Source organism: Centruroides vittatus, unplaced genomic scaffold (assembly GCF_030686945.1).
Source record: "Centruroides vittatus isolate TY-2023 unplaced genomic scaffold, ASM3068694v2 contig_2733, whole genome shotgun sequence".
NCBI lineage: Eukaryota > Metazoa > Arthropoda > Arachnida > Scorpiones > Buthidae > Centruroides > Centruroides vittatus.
Genome location: NW_027121740.1, coordinates 76,591 through 100,354, shown reverse-complemented (window position 1 = coordinate 100,354; position 23,764 = coordinate 76,591). Strand labels below are relative to the sequence as shown.

General features: G+C 28.2%; 1 protein-coding gene across 2 annotated transcripts in view; it reads left to right on the top strand.

Moving 5' to 3' along the window:
* The window catches only part of Art4 (arginine methyltransferase 4), a 40,417-nt gene that overhangs the window by 374 nt on the left and 16,279 nt on the right, over positions 1–23,764 (top strand). The gene's annotated exons all lie outside the window — the stretch shown is intronic.

The window sequence follows — 23,764 nt, the reverse complement described above, 5'->3', positions numbered from 1 at the left end:
TTTATTGATCAATTTAAAATGATTGAAGTGTTAAATCTTTAGGAAAACTTAAGTGACATTTACATCTTAATGTTAGTTAACTGCGTATTTTTTTAATGGAAAAAATATGTTAAATGTATTTTTATTCTTAAAATAATTAAAAAGTTAAATATAAATTTCAATTTTAATTCATATAAAATTATTATTATTAATAAAAGTTATAATGTAATGAAAACATTAAAATAAATTTTATTATTATTCATTATAACATTAAGGTTTAATTTCAATCAAGTTATAAATTTTAATGATTTTATTTAATGAATATAATTCTTTTCAGTAAACTTAAAATGTTTATTTTAAGATCTTTTAAGATATCGAGAAACCGAAATAGCATATGCTGTAGTTGGTTTATTACGATTAATATTTTAAAAATCAAATGTATAAATAATAATAATTTTTGAATTATAAGAATAATGTTGATAATAGGTTATTATCTTCCTTTAATAAATTGTCTCCAATGATTTCTACAAAATTCAATATAATTTTTATACTGTAATCAACAAGTTCGTGAAAATGTACTTGATAAATTTTTCAACTAACTGGTATATAAATTGCTGAACTATAATCAAAACCAAAACTTCGGCAGAAATGAAAAAAATTAAATATTTATCTTGTAAAAACATCTAATACCATGCACGTGGGCAGGGCCATCGAGAGCTTGTTCGAAACAAAAATTGATGAAAGAAGCCTGCTCTACTTCCCAGGCCCTTCTCTCTTTTTTTATTTTTTTTTATTTTTACTAACAAAATTTTGAATGCATTTCAATGAAATATGTAGAATATTTCTTTGTTAGACTTTAATTAGACTTTAAAAATAAAGATTTTATTTTTTGTCAAAAGAAAATTACATTATACAGCTAAGAACCATTACAGATTATTAAGTTTTCTCTGAGCCTAGAGAAAAATTCTTAGCTTTCCATTTCGACATCCTGCACAAGGATTGAATTACCTCTATAGATTAATACTGTACATGAGTGTACAACATTTTAGATGGTATTTATAAAAATATAGTTAATAATTTTGAGCTTAATCCATAATGAATACAATGAATTACAAATATTCCAGCCACTGAAATTAATGGTTACAATACTGATAGTTTGAATACATTATCATAGTTTTAGAAATAATTTTTATTTTTGAGAATGTTTTAATCAATGTCACAAGTTGTGATAATTATAGTAATTGATTATCTAGTTTTGAGTATTAGATCAGAGCAAGGTTTTCCAAAAAAATTAATAAAAAGTTTGATCATGCAATTTATTCAAAACAAATTTGATGACATACTCCACAAAGTCCAGAATGCTTCTAGTTACTAAGCGTTTTGCTTGTGTTGCTAGTGAATTGACTAACTTTGTTTAATATAATGATCATTTATAGTCAGTAATTACAAGTAATAATATTAAATGATTTTTTTTGCAACTAATTTTGTAAAAATGAAGATAAGTAAGTTAAATATGTAAGTCAGACTGACAGTATATAATTTCTATATATATATTACCTATTAGTTTAAGCCAGTCATGAGCAATCTGTGGCCTTTGAGGTCCTAATAACATGACTTTGACAAAGGCGTTCGATTTTCCTAGTTTGTTCTGTTTCTTGTCATTATGTTCTCTAATGAAGCTGATATTTGTGACAAAGAACATTTAAACTAAACTAAACCAATAAAGATTAGAATAAACTATATATTACTATTCACTTCTTTCACAAATGTTTATACATAATGAAAATGCTCTCAATACATTCAAAACCAACAAAAGAAATAAGTATATTTAGTAATATGAACATTTTCATCCATTTGAACAAACATCAACAAGTATAGCTTTTTTTTTTCTGGTCCCATCTATTGTAAACTTTGGATTTTTTCAACATTTAATTAATATTTGGGTGTTTCCAGGAATTTGTATAGTTCAGTAATGCACTTATTATATCTAGGATGTGTACAATTGAAGAATTGTATGAAGAGAGTCAGTAGGCTGATACGATTAAGAAGAAGCCACCTAGGGAACATTTTGATGCTGGTCCAAGGTAGTGCCAAAATTTAGCAAGGCCATAAAGTCTTTCCAAGTTGTGAAGTTCTTCCTGACAAGTTTCGGCATAAACAAACAGGCTGTACATGACATTGCTAATATCAAGCAGTTGTAGTATTCATTGGTCAGGAAAGTGGTATCAAAACAAACCAAGATGGACGAATTTTTTAATGAATTATTAAGTTTGAAGTACTAATGAGCATATGTAATTTGCCTCTTTTTGTGCTTATAGTACAGTAGACCTCCTTATAACATGGTAGATATGTTTAATGTTATATGAATTCTGTGTTGTATGAATCACTTAGATTTTAAAAATACATGAGTCATTCACAGCCCAGCACTTGTGCAGTTTAGGGGGTACAGCTGTTTGAAATGTTTTCTTCCATAAAATTAATCGATTCTAGACTAATTTGACTCGAACATTTCCAAAACACATATAATTTTTTGGGACTAATCTATATAAACTATGCTATAAACAAAAAATTGTAGGAATACTGTACCGAGTGCGCACCGTTCAAAGACGCCATTGCTTAAGCTTATTTTCATCGTCGAGCGGCTCATTGAATGGCGAACACATTTCCTGATAAGTTATTCTTTCTGTGAAAAATTCGCTGAACTTTGAGACATCACTAATAGAAATATAATTTTTATGGCCGTTGAATAATAAATGTTTTTTAGTAGGACTGCTGTTTGTTTAAACTAAACGGTTTATGCAAAGTCCACTGTTGGTCCAGATTCGACCAATCCTGTCAAGACACGAGTCGGCCATGACAATCTGTCTCATTCTTTTACTGTGTTATATGAACACAATCACAATTTTTCCGCCATGTTATACGAATCCGTCTTATATGAACCTGTGTTATGGGGGGGTCTACTGTATATATTAGGGTTTCTCAAACAGGATCCTGGTTGTTTTTTTAACCTGGGAAATTCTTCTCATCCCGGGAAATCTCACAAATTTCTTAAAAGTTCACTTTTTTCTTATTTTACGTTAAGGTTGAGGAAATTTTGCAAATAGAAAGTATAATTAACTCATAAAGTGTCAGAATACATTTGTATGTATTAATTTTAAACTTGCTTATTAACTTATTACTTTTTTTAATTATTACCCGTTATGGCATGTCGCAAATGGTCAATAATCAATACATAGCTTATTTGTGGCGGGACTCTGAAAATTCTTTACTTATCAGAATCTGTAATATCTGGAATAATTGTGCTTATGCTGTCTTAATTTTTAACCATCCTCAGTGGCTTCAATAACTGCATAATGCCAGGTTGTGCAAATTGGGTAAGGATACAAACGAGTATGAAGTATGCAAGTATGAAGTTTTTCTTCATAAACCTGTTTATTAAAGCCAAGCAAATTGTCAAATTATCGTGCTATAAGCTTGATGCCGCTGTTAAAGTAGCCGAGGTAGACAAATCAAGAATACTAGAGAGCAAAAGAAGTACTGCAATCTCGAAAACAAACTAGAAATCTTCCAGGCTACAGGTGAAAAAACACATAAAATCTGTCTTTTAAATGCATTAAACACGACTCCATTCACATCAATTGAATCGGAAAGGGCATTTTCAGTAGTGGAACTTTTCATTACTAAAATAAAGATCAGATTGAGTGATCAGAGTATTGACCATCTTTGCTTTTTAAAATCTTATTATAAAAATTTACAATAATATTGTATTATGTTTTATTTAAAAAATGAAAGTTACCAAGAAATCAAAGTTAGAAGTTTGATCTAAGTTCATTTTTTTTCTTTTTTTAATTTTTCATTCAATTCAAAGCATTTTTGTTGTTGTATGCAGTTTCCAGCAAACTTTAATAAATTTTTTCTATTTGTGAAAATTTCTATGTAATTCAAAGATAATTTTTAATATATATCTTACACAGCATTATTAATATGATTTTGGAGGTTGCAGAACATATTAAATTACTTTAAAAAATGAAAAATAATTATATAATTTGATTTAATGATATTTTGTGTATCTTAAAAATAATTCCCTGGGATAAAAAAATTTTATCCCAGGGAAACGGTTCCCTTTTATCCTGGAATCTGGGACAAGCAAAAGACCAGGAAATGAGAAACCTTAGTATATACAGTTTCCGTCAGCTTTGTTATACACACATACTGCATAATATACAAACCAAACTTGTAATATATGTGTTTCTATAGAATAAAGAATAGAGATCTCAAGACGGATAATTTCAAGTACAGTTTGGTCTAATGATGTGTTCACTTGTTTATAATCGATCAGCGCAAATCGCAACCGTCAATCTCGTAACGGTCAACTCTTTGATAACAGGTGCGTGTCTGGGAATTGTAACGGAATTGTAACGGAACTGTAACGGCTGCGCTGATCGATTATAAACAAGTGAACACATCATTAGACCAAACTGTACATGCATTTGTTACATGTAAGGGGTTAAATAAAAGTTATGGGTGTGCAAGAAATTCATTGTGATATAACAAATTCCTGTTCTGGGAATCTGTTATATCACAATGGATAATTTTTGGCAACCCAAGCAGTCCATTAAACTGAATCTACTTCATTTAAATATTTGAACACAATTAAAATTCAAAAACTTCCAGTAGGAGGAAGCCTGGAGTTGTTTAATAGTACAATGTTACAAAGAAAGATTTAACTTAAAAATAAACATAGAAATAAAACAAAAATGGTTATTTTTGGGTGGGGCATAAATATTATAAGCCCATTACAAATACAGTATAAATATATCAAACAATGTTCTAGGCAAGTTTAATGTATTACTATGATGCTGCAGAACAGGAAAGGGCAACCTTTTTCTGTGTAAGAGCCACATTTAAAATTTTTGAACTGACATGGGCTGCACGAGATGAAAAATGCAGGTAAACCACAGTTATTTGTTCATATATGATTATAAATTAATCTAAGTATACTTAATTTGACTTCTGTCACTGGTGTGAACATAACCAAAATATTTGGTTGAATATTAGTCACTGCTAGTTTTAAATTAGTTTTGATGTGAAGATGTTAACTGATCTTGTTTTACTTTTTACTAGGTTTTAGAAAATAATGATATAATTATATATACATAAACAAAGCTCACAAAATACGACAAATTTGTAAAGCCAAACAACCACTGGATTACATCAGGCTGCTTCTCTGCAATTATATTTAATTACTAAATAATTTGTCACTAGAGAGAAGTGTTAGGCACCATCTCATATTAAATTAATATTTATTAAATAATTTAGAATATTCTGTAAGAAAAGAATTGGCCTGGAGTTGGACTTGAATCTGCAACTCCTGCTTATCATGGCAGATGCATTGCCAGTTACACTATCTGAGCCTCTGTCTGATCTCCTCTTCCAGATATATTTAAATATGATATAACCATCCTCATATGTAACAGGATGGTTATATCATATTTAAATGTGTCTAAACAAGGGCACTGAAGGCATCCTCAGTTGGCAAGGAACCAAGGAAAAGTTATATCATATTTAAATATGTCTGGAAGAGATCAGACTGGAGGCTTGGGTAGCATAACTGGCATTGCAAATGCATGGTAAGCAGGAGTTGTGGGTTACAGTCTCGCTCTGGATCGATTCTTTTCTTCTAGAATATTCTAAATTATTTAACAAATATTAATTTAATTATACCGTATTTTACGAACTATAAGACGCACCTGAATTTTGGAGGCAATTTTTCGAAGAAAAAAGTGCGTCTTATAGTCCGTAAAATACGGTAATTATTAAATTTAATAAGAGATGATGCCTAACATTTTCCTCTAGTGACAAATTATTTAGTAATTAATTAAATATAATCATGAAAAAGTAGCCCGATGTAATCCAGTGGTTGTTTGGCTTAAAAACGTAATTTGAATGTTCAAAATCATTCCATAACAAACTTTGTTTTCTAAAAATCGAAATCATTCAATATTTATTCCTGTGGAAGATGTAAAGAGGGTCAAATATTGGTCCTAATTAAATTTTGGATGAATTCATGGAGGTAGTTTGTTTATGAAAAAAAGCTTAATATTTCAATATTCACCGAATTAACCAAAAAAATTGTGCAATTACAGGTTTTATTACATACAGATTGTTCATTAATCTGTCCACCATTACAGTGTCTACAGCAAGAGTGAATTAATAGTTTCTATAAATTTACTTGTTTTGTGGAAGCCACCATGAATACTCAACGGTCTTTCAAGTCGTTGAGACCATTGAGCTAAACAGTGAACAAATGCTGATGTCATGGGCTTCAACGGACAACTCAGCAGTCCATTTAGAAATGTTGTTTTCTCAATGTTGAGCCAATCGTTGAATATAGAAATGTAAAACTATATAACATCAATTACTCCACGAACAGTCAAGTGGGCTACTCGAAGCTGGCATAGTCGCGTGGACTAAATAGTTAAACGCGATAGTCTTAGAGGAACGATGCAACTCACACTCTTGCACGACCCAATTTTGTGGAGCTATAACTCGCAAGGGGTCACTTGTAGAGGTATGGCTCTTTTGATTTTTTTGCTTGTATGGATGTGCTCTACAGCTCTGATAAGGTCACAACCGTCTCATTCAGAGCTTGAATTGAGTTGAATTGGATGCATTTTAGGTTTAGGGGGATTTTTTATTTGTAGTCAGTTTTATGAAACTTAGTATTTAACAATATTCCCATTTTATGCCAGAGATGATTTTGTTTCAAAATGTTGATGTTTTTAATCAAATAATTAATTTTTATGTTTTAAGTGTAAGCTCAAAAACTGGTTTTTTACTTGGGAAAACTTGGGTTTCAAATTATACAAATTTTTTTTAAAAAATTGGGTTTAAAAAACCGACAAACTCTTATGTGTACAGTAATGCTGTTTTGTGCCATACACTGCAACATACCCTTTCACATAGCATTTGAATGAACCATTTTGTCTGCCAAATATGGACTTTGCTGCAGCTGCTTAAGGTGGCCCACACCAGTGTTCATACTGAAGCATGTTTTGTACTAGCCATTCTTTGATGGTTTATTGAAAAAATCGATAAGCAGTGGATTAGTGGTGAACTGTTTCATGAACCTTTGGATGATGATAAATATGCTACAGATCTTTAGTCATATCCAGACTTATTTATCAAGTGGTAGCAGCATGCTGTTTGCAACATTGTTACATGGATGAGGACATAGCTTAAGCACAGTAAAGAAATTTTAAAAAATATCTCTAAGGCAAAATAATCCACTCTTTGATCTTTAGCGTTTTAAAGAAGAGTTTGATTATTCTCAAACAGTTTGCAAGTTTTAAAATATTCCATTTCTTGCAGTTTACAAAAAATTTTCTTTATACTGTTGTATTTATGATGTAAAATTATACTAAAAGTTAGAAAAGTATATAACAACTCGCAGACACCTTCCATATTTATTCCAGCAGGTACATTTATCAGAAAAATGAACATTTAATCACATTTGATTTATGGAAATGTATAATTACCAAATGAAAGTCTGTGATTTAAAACATTTGTTTTTCCAATAAAAGTATCTGCTGGAATAAGTACAGAGATTTCTATGAGTTATAAAACCTAATATCATCATCATCATCATATATTCTAAATCAAGATTGTGCTTCTCCTAACCTCTTACTGTTAATAGTACCTATGTTTCAGCAATCACCATTTTTTCAATCATTCCATTTTTTTTTTCTGTGATTGGCAAGGGTAGCAAACCATGTATTATAACATTCCATAATTTGTAGACTGTATCTCTAAATAAAGGAAATGTTTGTGTAAATCAGGGTTTGTAGCTTTTTTTTTCTAAAGGGCTGTGGAAGCTGTAAAAAGATAAATCTGAGGAAGATGTATGAAAGATAAAGGACCTAGTCAAAAATTAAGATCTTTTTATTTCTGAATAACAACAGACATAAATTAATGTGAAATTTACGACTTCATTTTTGAAAGAACATCATCAAAATTGGGGATAAATTTTCTGGCACCCAATATTAAAATTTCTTTTTAGATACATTTTTCAGGTAGTGATGTTTGATATTTTTATTTTATATATTCAGGGTTCCTACTGAAGGATTTTCATTAGTGTTTGGAAATTTGTCAAAAGTCAGGAGAAGTCATGGAATTTGTCTCAGCTGCCTTGTTGATTTTGTTTGCTGACAATATAGCCGGCTGACCAAGAAAATTTTCATATTATTGAAATTATTTTTCCACCATTTTCATTTTGTCTAACTTCTAAAGTAGTCCTTTACAATATTTAAGTTAAATTATTTTAAAACATTAATACATTACAATTAAATAATTTAATTAAAACATTATATTGTTTTGAAATTGCTTGGAAATTTTAAAACACAAACTGAGTCTGACTCTGTAATTAATACTTACTTAATGTGCTTAGTACATTTATGGCTGAGGGGATAAAACACTGAAGTTGATCACAAGTTTGCAACTCATCAATAGGCTGGTCACATGGAGTTTTCTGGGTTTTTCATTCATATATCTAATACCTGTAGGATCAATTTCCTACAGAAAATCTTCCTGGGAGGCATTCCTCCTTAGCATATTGTCCAAGTATTGCATTGCTTTCGCCCATCAATCTATCTATCCTGGGATGCTGCTTCCTCATCTGGTACCATTGAAAGTATCATCTGAAAATACTGAAAATTTTGCACTGTATGTAGTGTAGTGATGTAGAAATTTTCATATCCAGATATTTGAAATAATTCGGATAGTATATTTCTCAACAGTGTATAGTACACTAATTCCTGCAAGTCTGCAAATATGTTGACAGGAATCCTTGAGTTTATAGAAAAAAAATAAGCATATTTTATTGTGCAAATTAAAAGTTTCTCTTAATATTTACCATTATTAACCAGTTACCATTATTATTTACCATTAAAGTTTAAATTAAAAACATATAAAATCATTTTAAATTAAATGAAAATGTTTAAAATAAAGATATTATTTTAAGAAACACTTATTAATATTATATATATATATATATAATTTAATTAAATTCCACTCTAGTGACTCTGCCAAAAGTTTTCTTTTATTTAGGGCATTTACCAGAAGGTGACGTTTGAGAAACACTTAAGTTAATGTATGCCATTGGGGTATTTGTTCTTAAAGGAATGCATTTTCTCCAATTTTTCAAAAATTATATTTAAGGTTTTCTTTTTCAATTTAAATAAAGATAATAAGAATATTAAAACTATTTCAATGAAATGGTGACTCAATATCTGGGATGTGTCTAATAGAGATGTAAAGAATATACAAGAGCTGTTCGTTAATTTTTTTTTGTTATTATACCTGAAGACCAAATTCTTAAGCAGTACTTTAAACCTTGCACAACCATATCAAATGTGCTAATTTTAATTTTTACATTTTTTTTGCAATTTTAGATTTAATAAGAAAGTCTTATTACATGTAAGACTTACAATCTTACAATGCAATAGAATATTTTAAAATCATTCAAAATCAGACTGTATAAATTGTGATCACATTGTGTATTTTTTATTTTGTTTAATTAATGTTCATACAGTTATTACAGATATTTACTTTTTACTGATAGTGTAGATTAATTTTAAAACTAATATTGTTTATGTGAAGAATTATTATAAAGTACACCAGAAAGGAGGAGAGCATTGCAAAACAGCTGAGAGATTGGAACTGTCCCAAATAGAATGTATGACAATATCAATTGTCATTTTAGATTTTAAAACTGCTGTATTAATTATATAGTAGGCCTGTTATGAGTTCGAGAGAAAAATCTGTAATATTCTTAATAATCTAACATTGTTAAAATTTTGTTAACAGGTATAAATTTCAGACATTCTTTCTTTCATTCTTATATTTTTTTTATTTAGACATTCAAGTAAACTGACATTTGTAATGCAATTATTGAAATATTTTAATTTAAATGATATTATTTATCATTTTTCATTTTAATAATTTTAATTACATACCAAAACATTTTGTTTTTCCATTTATTAATATTTTATAGTTAGAGAAATTATTAAAGGACAAATTTAATAAATTTATACTTTTGTACATGGATTATACAGGATAATAAATAATGGCATTTTCTTCAAGCTGTGTAGTTTTATGGTTGTAGATTAATAATAGGATAAATTACTTTTATTTAATAAAACATTTTATTTTTAATTTTAATAATTCAGTAGTTATAAAAAAATATATAACTGTTAATTAGAAAAAATAACTAATTAAAAAGTTGGAGAAGCAATAGCATGAGTGTGTAAAATCAAATGCTGTTTTATTTTGTTAATGTGCCATATTGTAAGGGACATGAGGGTTAGAGAAATCATGGGATTTAAAACAAAAACCATGTATATTTGAGTAGGAACCCTGTATATTTTGTTTTCAAAAACATTTATTTGCAAAGACACATACTATATAAGAAAAAATAGAAAATATCCTTTTTCTATTCAAATTATCTTTTGGCAGAGATTTGTAAACATTTAACAAACAATCTTTAAATAGGTTTTATAAGAACCATTTACATCATGGTCTATTAATTCTAGCTGACTTTTCAAAAGTTTATATGCTTTGAACTAGTTCAAATGATGACAAAATATATTGGTGAAAATAAGCTACAGGACTGTATTTACTCTACAGCTTACAAGTTGGAGACCTGAGACCCCTGGTGTAGATAATGTATAAATTTCACACTGAATTCTTTCTTTCATTTATATATATATATATATACATATACATTTATACACTCAATTAAATTGACATTTGTAATGCAGTTATTGATTGCTTTTAAAGCTATACATTATTAATAAAAATAAATAAATTTGTAGAAATGTACAAAATTATTTGTACTTTTAACAAAAAAATGCTTATGATTATTTCAGTAATATTTATTATCCTTTATTTGTTGCAGATGCTGATGAACTAATCCAAAAATAAATAATATAATTATAATGCAATTATAGGATTCTACTGATTTATTATTTTTCAATTTTTATTTTAATTATACTTTCAACTGTAGTATTGTTAATGTTTTAATAAATTATAATTTTATAAAATTCATACTGGTATGTAGTGCTTAAATGACACATTACTTATTAATGAATAATAGTATTTCTCTCTTTTCAAATTCCATATTCTACAATGAATTCATCAGTGCAAAGTCATTAATATTATAAAAGTAGAAAACTACTAATAATTAATTTGTTTTATTTTAAAGTTTTAACATTCGACAACTTTAAACATAAAGTAAAAATATATATTTATATATTTTTAACTATTGTAAATAATTTTAAAATCTTTCTAAAGGATGCCTGTAGGAATCATATATCCAATTTTTTGTATATCTTTATATCTGATGCTAATTTAAATTTTATTATCTATTTATTTTGATTTTAATCAAATATAATTTTAAGAAACTAAATTTAAGTAATAACTTTTCACAAATTCTGAAACTTCTGTAGTCATATTTTTTACTACTACAGTATGTTTAATTTAACCTTGTTCATGGCTAGAAGGGATTCAGTTGTTTTTCTCTTTTCTGAATAAATTGTATCCTTATGCAATCTCTTGTTCTTGTAACATGGAAAGTTGAAAATTTAAAAATCTGAAAATAAGTAGATATTGAAGCATTATGTAAGATAGATTAAAAATAGTTATTCATCCAAATAATTAATTAAAATACTTGTAATCAAGTTTCATGATTATGGCTTTATATAAACATTGTAAAAATGTGAAATACCAAAATTAATTTCAAACCAATGAAAATTTAATGCATAATGATGTATTTGTTGTGAAACAATCATTTATAGTTAATATTTGTAAGGATTGATAATGTTTGACTTGGCTAATTTTTAACAATTATCATTAATGATGGTAAAACAAGTCAGATTGTTTCATTCATCTGTTACATCTGTTATACAGAATTCATTTGTTTGGTCTTGAGTATTGTGTTGTTTATAGAAAATGTAATCAGATCAATTATGTTATCTTGTATTTAGCAGTAATTCTTTTTAATCTCTCTCACATGCTTAACAGTTCTATCTGCAGTTACATTATTCAGAGCTTCTTGCCATATCATTTTTACATTGTTTTTATGCTTGTGCACAACAAAGGTTGATGGAATTTAGGTCACAATGATATGTGGTAGATGTAAAATTCAATGGCATGTTCTTTTAATATTTTGTCAATAATGTAACACTTTCTATCTTACTGTCTTTAACCAAAATTAGTAGCTCCCTATTCAAGGCATTGAGAGGATACAAAATGTTATGACAGACTAGCTGAGATGCAATAGCATGTTTTCCATGCACTTGTAGGGGCTTTATCTCAGTTTGCTCTAACTGTTGTAGGACATCATCCTTCACAATAATATTTTTCTTTAGAATATTAGGTATGATTTGGTTCACACATCAACACTGAAAATTCTCAGAATTCATTGAGTTGTGATAGTCACCATGTCGAGATTTAGAGCCAAATAACAAACTTGCATTTGAAATCAATACATTTTCATTTCCATCGTGTAACACTATACCATATACCATCATTGCTTTTTGGTTTAAGATTAGGTTTTCTTGTCTTGCCAGTTCCTTTTTTGGTTGTGGATGCATAAATAACCAAGTTTGTCAAAATACTTAGCTGGATTCCAGATTTTCCTTAATTTGTTGTAAATATCATTTTGGCAACATGTTATCATCATATTCAATTGCAAATTTATAAATTTTGTGTTTTTTCATGTAAATCCAAACTCATTTAGCATTTTACAAAGAGATGAACAACTGCCATTAAACTCAATATCTCCTCATTTTATTAACTGCAGTAAGCTGTCTAATGTAACAATATTATTGCTATTACTAATATTATTGTACTGTACATTAACCTCTGTATACTGTTCAACATGAATTCATCCATTCCAGTTACAGGTTGTGCTTCTGTTACATCTTTTTCCAGGTATCAACAGTTCTTGTTTAGTTGAAGAATATTTTGAAACAATATTAGTCTATTAAGTCCTAGGGCTAAAGCTGTTCTTTAGTACACAAATTTATGTCCATGAAAGACACTATTTCCATTCTCTCTTCAGAAAAATCTGACACAATTTTGTAACATCTGAGCAATACTTTGTATTTTTTTTCCCCTTTAAATCCTTCACTTATATCACTAACATCAAATCATGTTTACTTTCCAAAATGAAGAAAGGCAGAGCGTATTGTCATTCAACCAATAATTGAAAAGGTGATGATTAATATATGGAAATGTTAAATATATATCTTTTTCTCTGCTTGTAAGTTTTGCTCCTTTAATTACTACCATTGACAATTAAACTTTTTAAAACATATTGGATTTTCTTCCCATTTTAAAGTTTTAGAGAGAACTATTTTTCGGGAAGCATGCCCAGGTTTAGAATATACAGACTATTAACTATGAGTATTTACTACTACAAACAACAACAATTTTTCCCCCTATTTCTCCTCTTTCTTATTAATTCTTAGAATTAGACAAAATTTCATGCTACAAACATGCCTTCTATAAAAAAGTTAGCATAAATAATTTATGTAATAATGCTGTTTATTATGAAGTGAAAAATAACACTCAAAGTTCATTCATTAATGGTTTTTTTCATTTTTAATGTACTAGAATGTTTAGCTAACAATTTACATTAGATTTTTGGTCTGTAGTTTTTACTTATAATTCAAAATTAAGTAAAATGTATACAGTGTAGTCCATTTTAATCAATCCACTGAAATAATCAAAAATAGACATCCTACAGAAAAATTCATTATGCCAAAATTTAAGATACCCACAAAATGACTATTGGTTTCATCATAGATGATTCTACAATCATTGAAAATAGTCAACTTCATTTTCTTAAATGGAAAAACCCCCATTTTTATTGCATATTATGATTCTGCATCAAAAACAAATAAATAACTTTTTATCTGAAACATTTTTTCTGAAAGATACACTTATCAAAAATTATCACCAGATAGGCAAAAATTATAATAAAGAGCAGTTGTCACAAATCAACTTAGTAGGTAATAAATTTGAAGTTGCAGTTGGTTTATCGGATACAAATTATTGCATTATAATTTTCAAAGCACCACAATTATTTATAATTAATATTTAAAATATAAAATCATCATCATTGTAATCTGTTTCATAAAATGATAACTTATTTAACTTATACTTCTTCTGATGTCAATTTTACTGCTTCCATTGAAAAAGAAGTTACACTAAGTATGCCAATTCAGTTTTTTCCATAAAGTAATTCACTATTATACACATATGAAATGAAATGAAATCACTACACTCAAACCTGTTTTTGTGCGATTTGTTTTGTGTGATTTTTTGTGTGCGGTATATGAATTTCAATCAAATTGGTATACTGCACAAAAATAATTGCACAAAACACATTGCACGCGTAAAAAATCGCAAAAAAAAGACCGCACAAAAACAGGTTTGAGTGTATATGAAATGAAATGAAAGAATTAATTCTTTCATTTCAAGCAATCTTTATGGAATTTCAATAGACTTTCAGTTAACTGGCATTCAAGAGGATTGGCAGATGCTGAATAAATGTAGTTTTTGGTTGCTTGAGAGTTACTATTAAAAATAGACCTAATTAATACTATATCTCACTCTATATCATACCATAAATTCTGTATTGACTTGATATTAATATTGAGCTACGGTAATTAAAAACAAAAATACAAACATAAAAACATAAAAACAGCTTTGTGAATTTTAGTTAAATGGCAGTCAGGAGACAAACATGTGGTGCATGAAGCATGGGCTTACTCAAGGACTTTAAATTTATGTTTCTGCTAGAGATTGGTTTTATTTTAATTTTTATTTAAAGTATTATTTCTTCAATTTTTTTTTTAATTGAGTTCCAATTAACGGAATCTACTGTATATGTATTGGAGAATAATGAAGATGACTCCAGCCATGGAATTTTTTCATGGGTCCGAGAGATTGTATGATTTGATGATTTAAATGTTGAGCTTTTCATCAATTTCAAAAATATACTGTCATGACAGTACATATAATTATTAATAGTATATAAGGTACAATTTCTTTCAACTGTTATTCCATTAATTTGTCTGACATAAAACCAATCTTTCATAAATTTCTCCTGAATTATCTGCTACCAAAGTATTAAAATTAATGTCATTACATTAATTTTAATACCTTAATATTGAATAGTCTTGGTCTGGACCATGTTTAACAAGGAGATATATTACTTTCTTTTTAATAACAGACCAAGAATGTAGATTTCTGTAATTATTTCTTTTGAAATATCTTTATTGTTTGAAACAGTAGAGCACAATTTATCAACTTATAAGGCAGTACTTTGTGTAGGCTTCTTTGATGTATCATCGTTTTTTAACATACTAGGGTGCAATTTGCAGTATGATAACCTTATCTTGCAAAGCAGCAGATTACAATTCTAGCACAGACTTCTCATTTTCATGTATATTATTATTTGTTATTGTCAAATGATGAACATCATTTGACGACGACACATAATGTGAAAGCAGATTTGGTCATCTTTCCAGGCAGGCTCTTTGCTTTCTAGAGTTTGTTTCTCAGCAATTTAGCAAATTTCTGTGACATTAATTTGCCTTCTACCTTTTTTATTATTATTATTTGTTTGGAAATGTTTAGACTAGAGTAAAATGAAAATATTATTTCTGATAGTACATGTGTTTATTAAAAATTATTAATAATTACATGTAATTATTAATAATTTTTAATAAACACATGTACTATCAGAAATAATATTTTCATTTTACTCTAGTCTAAACATTTCCAAACAAATAAAAAGATTTTTAAATTATAGATAATAAGATACTCTTTATATACAGGGTGTATCACAGCCTTTCCACAAAGTTTTTTGAAAATTTGAATTTTTTAATGAAATTTTCAGCAAAGATAGAAGATGAAAAAGGAAATTAATACAAGATATTTTCGAAATGTCTGCCCTCTGTCGAGATGCACAGTCTCTCTTGGAAATTAGCAATCACATTACTACAGGTCTCATCTGAGATGCCCTTCATGATGCTCTCGATGCTTTCTCTCATTTGACTTTGTGATAGAAGCAATTCCTTTTTGCTCAAAGTGCCACCTACAAAAAATTGAGGCTGAAAATTGCATTGTTCAAAAGTTATTCAAAAAAAACTTTGTGGAGAGGTTGTGAAACACCCTGTGTGTGTATATATATACAAAATAATATGCTAAGTTAGTTTGTTTTCCCTATTTATTTGTAACTTGACAATAGTTTTTTATAGAAAATATTTTGCTGGGTACAGCTTGTTAAGAAAATTTGGAGTTGACATTGCTACATTTTTGGTTAAAGTTTCATTGGCAAAAATTAGCCAATAAAAAATATAAAATACTAATAAAAATTAATTAGGTAAACAATTTTGAATATTTTTTTCTTCTTATTAGGACAGTTAGACTTTAACTAAAACATTACAGAATTGGCCTTTACAATATTAAAAACTAACAGAAAACTTAAACCATATGAATGGAGTATATACCAGTAGGTCCAGTGTTGATATTCGAAACATTTAACAAAGGGTTCGCTAGCAGAAAATTTTTCCCTAACAATCACCGACAAACAAAATGGAAGTTTTGGCTAGAAATAAATACAATACCTTTTCCTGCGATATATCTAATAATCAGTGGCATATTTGGAATGTAAGGAGCCCTGGGTGAAGACCAGGTAACAACAGGCTGGATGTCCGAGTGGTCAAGGTTAGCAGCCTGCCGCCCTGGGGGACCCTGGATCGAAAAATCCAAAAGTTTTGCTGTCCATAGCCCTACACATGTTCCACAGCCATCTTGTATTATCTCGCGCGCGTGAGATTGTGGGATCTCTCTTATGACTGGATCTATTTTCAAGAACTCTCTTGAATCGATTGCGATTAAACCTTGTTACGGTCGAGAGAGATTGTACCAAGGCATAGTCCCCGACCTTGCTCACAATCTAGATTGAAATGCTTGGTGCAAACAGGGTATAAGGCTCTAGTTTAGTAGTGTTACAAAGTATAATACATATATTTTAATATATTTTTTAAAAGAAACAAAACCACTGAGAAATGTTACGTGTGTTTAACAAGGTTCGGAAAACTGAAAATTTTACCAACGGGTTTGACCGAACCTGTACAAACCCGCTGAATATCACCACTGAATAGGTCTATATATTGTTATTTAATAAACAAAAATTCTTCAATTTATATATTACAGTTGCCTCGCATTTTTATATTCATAAAATTAAAAAAATACAAAAATTATATGGGACGTGATGTCCTAAAACTTTATAAAATGATTAAAAAATACCAATGCAAAGCGCATAGTGATGAATTAATAATAAATAATATAATACATAATTATACATATTTGCTAATTGACATTGGGTTGTGTCAATGTTTTTTTCCTTCCCATTATTCGGACAATGTGTACTTTATGCCAGTGGTTCTCAATTCGTGGTGTGCGGAACACGGGTGCTCTGTGAAGCCACTTCAAGTGTTCCATGAAAAAATCAAGCATACAATTAAAAATTATTGCAAAAGAAAAATCAATACAATGTAAAATAATTTTTGTATGGGAAGGTAATCAGCAAATGCCAATGACATCATATACTAGACTGAGTGTGCTCTTGAATTCAAAAAGTTTGCCAGCCGTGCTTTAAAGCTGATGTTTTTAAGTGTTCCGTGGGAAAAAAATGTCAAAGTTTAGTGTTCCCAACTTCAAAAAATGTTGACAACCATGGCTTTATGCTGCCTAATATAAAACTGACCAAAATTTGTTGATTTAATGTCACCAGTAAGAAAAATTATTATAACTTAATAGTTGTTTCATATTGCTCAATTTTTAACTTGAACCAAAAATATTAAAAGATCTGCCCCAATGGCAGCAAAATTTAATATTTGAAAATGAAAATATTGGTCTAATATTTATGGTTTAATACTGGTCATTTGTTTTGATAAGTCATTTCAGGGTTCTCCTTCATCATGGGCCCTGAGCCTGTGTACCCATTACACCTGCTTAGTTACAACAGTGCTCATTAGCAATATTGATGAGACTATAGTGTGAAATAGCACTAAGTTCACATTATAGCAATATAGTATATAATAAATTGAATTTTTATATTTTATTTTTTACTCTTCTGGTTTTTTCTGTACACTACATACAGGATGTGGTGTAAAGAGTGGATAATCTGTTACCTGCAGATAGGGGACATCATGACTGTTCAGAAAATTAAACATTGTGTTTAGTAAAACTGTCATAGTTTTCAAGTTATTGGACTTTTTTTTTTTTTTTTTTTTGAAAATGGACTCTTTTATTCACATTTTTTAATGTCATGGTCACAAATCAAGGATTTTTCCCAGTCTGTATTTTGAATACTAGTCTTGGATACATGTTCTATCAAACATATACTGCCATTTTAGTGTCATAGACTTGGGTTTTTTGTTTTTTTTAGAATAAAAAATATTTTTTTTTTTTGAAAGTACTGTAACCTGCATTACAGTGCAAAAAAAAAACAAAAATTTTGAATTATTTTTTGTTCTAAAAAAACTAAGTCTATGACACTAAAATGGCAGTTTACATTTGATAGAACATGTATCCAAGACTAGTATTCAAAAAACAGACTGGGAAAAATCCTTGATTTGTGACCATGACATTGAAAAATGTGGACAAGGGAGTCCATTTTCCAAAAAAATAGAAAATGTCCAATAACTCAAACTATGACACTTTTACTAAACACAATGTTTAATTTTCTGAACAGTCATGATGTCACCTATCCACAGGTAACAGATTATCCACTCTTTACGCAACACCCTGTATGTTATATTAAATTGAAATATATTAATTTAAGTAGTTTAAATATATTAATTTCATAGTTTAAATATATTAATTTGCATATCTATTAAATGCTTGTTAGTATATACCATGGGTGATGCAATTTCCACAGTTTTTACTGTATTATATATAAACTAGTAGCCTGGGATGCCCCCTAGTGGGCATTCTTTATAAATTCCTATGAGGCACATTTGATCTACTTAATATATGAAAGTTTAATGTGCTTAATTTTTAAAAGTTTTATGCATATTATTTTAAAGTATATTTAAAAGTTTGATGCACTTAATATATATATGTTACAGTAAAAACCCATTTTTAGTTAAAATGCATTTTAACTAGTTTTTACTGGATGTCATTGTTATAACTAGAATTTACTGCTAGTCAAAAATGAATTTGAGTTAAAACTAGTTTTAACTAGACAAAACGGGTTTTAACAAAATGGCTTAGTAAAAACTGTTTCAACCAAGGTCATTCAGCTAACACGTTCCTATAGTGTATGATGAATTTCGTATCGCTTTAACTCTTTTCCCCCGACATCTTGTTTACATTTATTTTGCGATCCCTCCTAAGGCAATATAGGTCAGTCAGGCGATATTATTTTAAAAATTTACCAAAAATCAAATTATCATTATATCTATATGAAAAAAATCACTTACAATTATTAATATCTTTAGTTTTAAATACGATATTTTTCAATACATTTTAATAGAAAAATTTATAAGAAAAAAAATAATATATATCAGAACTGACACATAAACTTGATAATTTGTAACATTTTGTGAAAATTAACATTGTCTAGTTACATAGTTGTTTGCTGGCACTGAGCCAGAAAGAGGTAGAATATTGTTTTGTACAATTCGATATAACACTTATGCATGTATGTTTATTCCTTGTGAAATTATCGCACATTATATCAAACATTTGTTTGAAATCAAAATTTTATAGTTCTATCAACTATTATAATGAATTATTATACTTTATTCACTTCATATCGAACGAGATTATATCTGTTGTTAATAAATTTTACAAAAATCGATATTTACCAAAGTAACGATGAATCGGTACCTCAAAGTTTTGCTTAAAAAGCCAGGGTACCGATCAAAAGGGTTAATTAATGTTAATAACACAGATGTGTGACCAATATTTTCAATAAATATCGTATTAAATAATACAAATGTTTTAATCCCAATCATCACTTTATTTATTTCCCCAAACATATTTATGTAGCTAAAATTAGTTTTAACTAGACAAAACGGGTTTTAACAATGACATCCAGTAAAAACTAGTTTCAACTAGTTAATAAATTAATACACAAACAGCAAACAGGATTTCTATATTAAAAAGTGACGATATTCTTTATTTAAAGTAATTGAAATAAATAAAAATAATATACTTTAAAAATCTAGTTTCCTATGTCTTTTTCTGGCCCCCTTGCCATGTGGTGGGTTGTTATGTATATATATATGTATTGTTATATGATATATTTTTAAATTTACAGACTCACTATGAACTAAAAAGAATATTTTTCAAATAAATTTTCAGAAGTATCTTCTTCAAGAAGATAAAACCAAATTAATATTTTACTTCAAAAATATTTTGAAATCCAGGAAAAACAGGTTAAAATATCAACCAGTACAAAATAAAAAATGAAACAATTGAAGATAAATTCAAAATTTTTTTTGAATTCTTACATTTTATTTTCAAACTTAGGAACACAAAATGTTAAGAGTCAATCTTTTCTTGGATGTTCTCTATCCAAGAATAGTTAAAAATTTCAAAAATACAGAACAAAATGTCTTAAAATATTACAAATTTATTTTTTTTTAAATACAGTATTTCAAAAGTCTCTTTGGCAACAATATTAGAAAAAGTTATATAAGAATTTTTTCAAGTCTTTTGTTTTCAATTGCAATATTTTATAAATATATCTGTAATATTTTAATTTTTAAATTTTATTGGAATGGAAAGTATTTTGCATTATCTAACTCACAGGTTTCAAAATTTTTCTGACTGAACCAGTATTAATTCACATCTGTTTTCATAGAGAAGATATACTTACAATGTGCAAATTTACATGATTCGTAATTCTCATATATATAATATTTGACTAATAATTTTTTAAGAATTTTTTTCAATTGAACCCCAAAAATGCCTTATTGATTTCCTCTGGAGATTCTTGTCTGAATGATTAGTGAAGATTATATCTAATGATGGAAAAAGATGACCTCAAAGAAAACATTTTTTCAAGGTCATCAGATTAATATTATTTCTGACCTTAATGTAATCAGTTGTAACCAATATTTACAAACTCTAATGTAATCTGTTTAAAAAGTTTCTATAATATATAGTCTCACAAATAAAAATAATTTAAAATATATTTTATTTAATTTTTGGATGCTAAGAAATTGATCAAAAGCCTCTTGTCCTAGTTCAATATAAGAATGTTGTTAAGACAAAGAGTTTTGTAATTTTTGAGTTTTTGAAATGTATTTTAGATGTGTGTAAATGTTTTATTTTATTTAAGAAACGTGGTGATGATGTAAAGAGCTAGTAAGATATGAAAGTAACAAAATTTTTAATGTTTTAAGAAAGAATTATTCCAATTAAAGTAATTTCTTGTCATTTTGTAATTTTGAGTAGTTTTGAAGTTTTATGAAAATTTGAAATGTAGCTGAATAAAGTATTAAAAATCTGACCTTGAATGTCTACTGGTTTTTTTTTCTCATATTTTTTGAGCATAAAAAGTCAAGTTTAGTATATAATTTTGAAATGTTTCTTCATGTAAGATTTTAATATCTTTATAAAGTGTGTAAAAGTTTTTTTAATTTTACTCTCTTTTGTTACTACCACTTATGAAAAATTCTATAAAAGTGTATGTCAATTTATTTAATACAGTAAACACTGTGTAAACTGGAATCACATGGTACTAAATATTTTTTCTGGTTTGATAAATTTACCTTTTGAACAGGTTTTTTAAACATACAAAATCTTTCTGTTGTGAAGAATTTTTCTGTTTTTGACAGATTTTACTGTATAAAATAATTATTTTTCAACGTTTCTTTTTGATTTTCAAATAAACTATCTTAATCTTTTATGCAATAAATGCATATATTAAAATATATAATTTTTGAAAAGAAAAATATTTTAACAGCAGTGAAATTTTATTTTGTCTGAGATTTAATCTGGCAGTTCTTAATTTTTTATAATTGAGATTGGCATAATTGGCTTGGATGCATCCATTTGTAATTAGGTCTTACAACTTAACAATAATAATAATACAATTGCTCAATTTAGTCTGAAAGTCAAATTTCAGCCCATTTTCACTCAGTACTAGAAATTGAAAATATCAACATTCAATAGAGCAAACCCGATTTACTTCTCAAAAATTTTAAACTTTTGATGAGACACTTTTCTTAGTTTTAAAAAGAGTGTAAGGATGATCTAGGTCAGGGGTGGCCAACTTTTGTGCACATAAGATCTACTTTTTATCGTAAAAATGTGTCGCGATCGACTTGTTGTCATAGGCATAGTCTAAGTGGGGAGGGGGAAGTGTGAAATACATACTATGTTTATACACTGTTTCAGTACAAAGTGCACTCACTGCTTGTGAGTCGAGTCATAACTGCATGCACACAGTTGTGTTCAGTTACAAATATAAGGCATTAAGTCAAGACATCGCTAGCGATCGACCAAAATTGGCTTGGCGATCGACCGGTCGATCGCGATCGACTTGTTGGCCACCCCTGATCTAGGTCACTTTGTATAGTCAATTTTCAATTTGGTGCAACATTTATTTGCTTTTGAAATTGGCACCAAATTGAGTGTGTGCTAAACTGAAGAATCTTAAATATTAAAAATCATTATAAATAAAATTCAGGAACCTTATTGTGCTTTGCACTTAGTTGTGAAAACTGTTACATCACTAACATTTTTGGTCCACATGTAGGACCTTCCTTCCTCAGGTAGAATTCCCTAAAAAATTGAATCTTTCCAGTGTTACCATTCTATTTTGGAATTCATATAAGACTCTGATATATTCAAATTTCAAACATTTTCTTTTAAAAAAATTTTTTAGAGAAAATGTTGGAAATTTGAATACATCAGAGTCTTATATGCATTCCAAAATAGAATGCTAACAACTGGCAAGATTTAATTTTTTAGCAAGTTGATTATTTTCTTCCAGGAAATTAGAGTCAGCAGAAACTTTGGGTCTTACTATGCAAATCCCGGGGTTAATGATAATTGTAACTGAAACTTTGATTACAATAAGCAAACACAATATATCAATATACAGAGAAATATGAAATTTTGAAAATATTTTAAAATTTGATTTGTTGAATCTTGACAGAATTTCATAATGTTGGTTGATGGAACATATAAGTATGGAACATAAATGAGCATTGTAAAATGTTGAAAGCCAGTTTACATGACTCTTAAGAAAAACATCATAATCTCAGTTTAAAAAATACTGAAACTTTTCTATATTTGAATTTTTCTATATCTGTTAATTTTGAATCTCTAATATAAGTGTAATCAACAAAAAATGAATACATTTTCTTTAAATATTTTCATTTATTCATTTAAAAATATAGATATAGAAATTGTAACAAAGTCAAATATCTTTATGATGATCATAGAAGTAATGATGATTAAAATTGAGTCTTGAAATATACGTAATTATTTCTGTATAAACAAGAAAACTTTCATCAAATTCTCATATCAGCAATAATAATTCTTAATGGTTTATATATTAGTTGAATAAAAATGCACTTTAAAATGGTGTTTCGTCATTTATTAATTAGAGACCAAAATAAAACAAATATTTGTGTTTTTCAAATTAATTTTTGTTTGTCTCCTTTATACTAAATGAATTTATCTA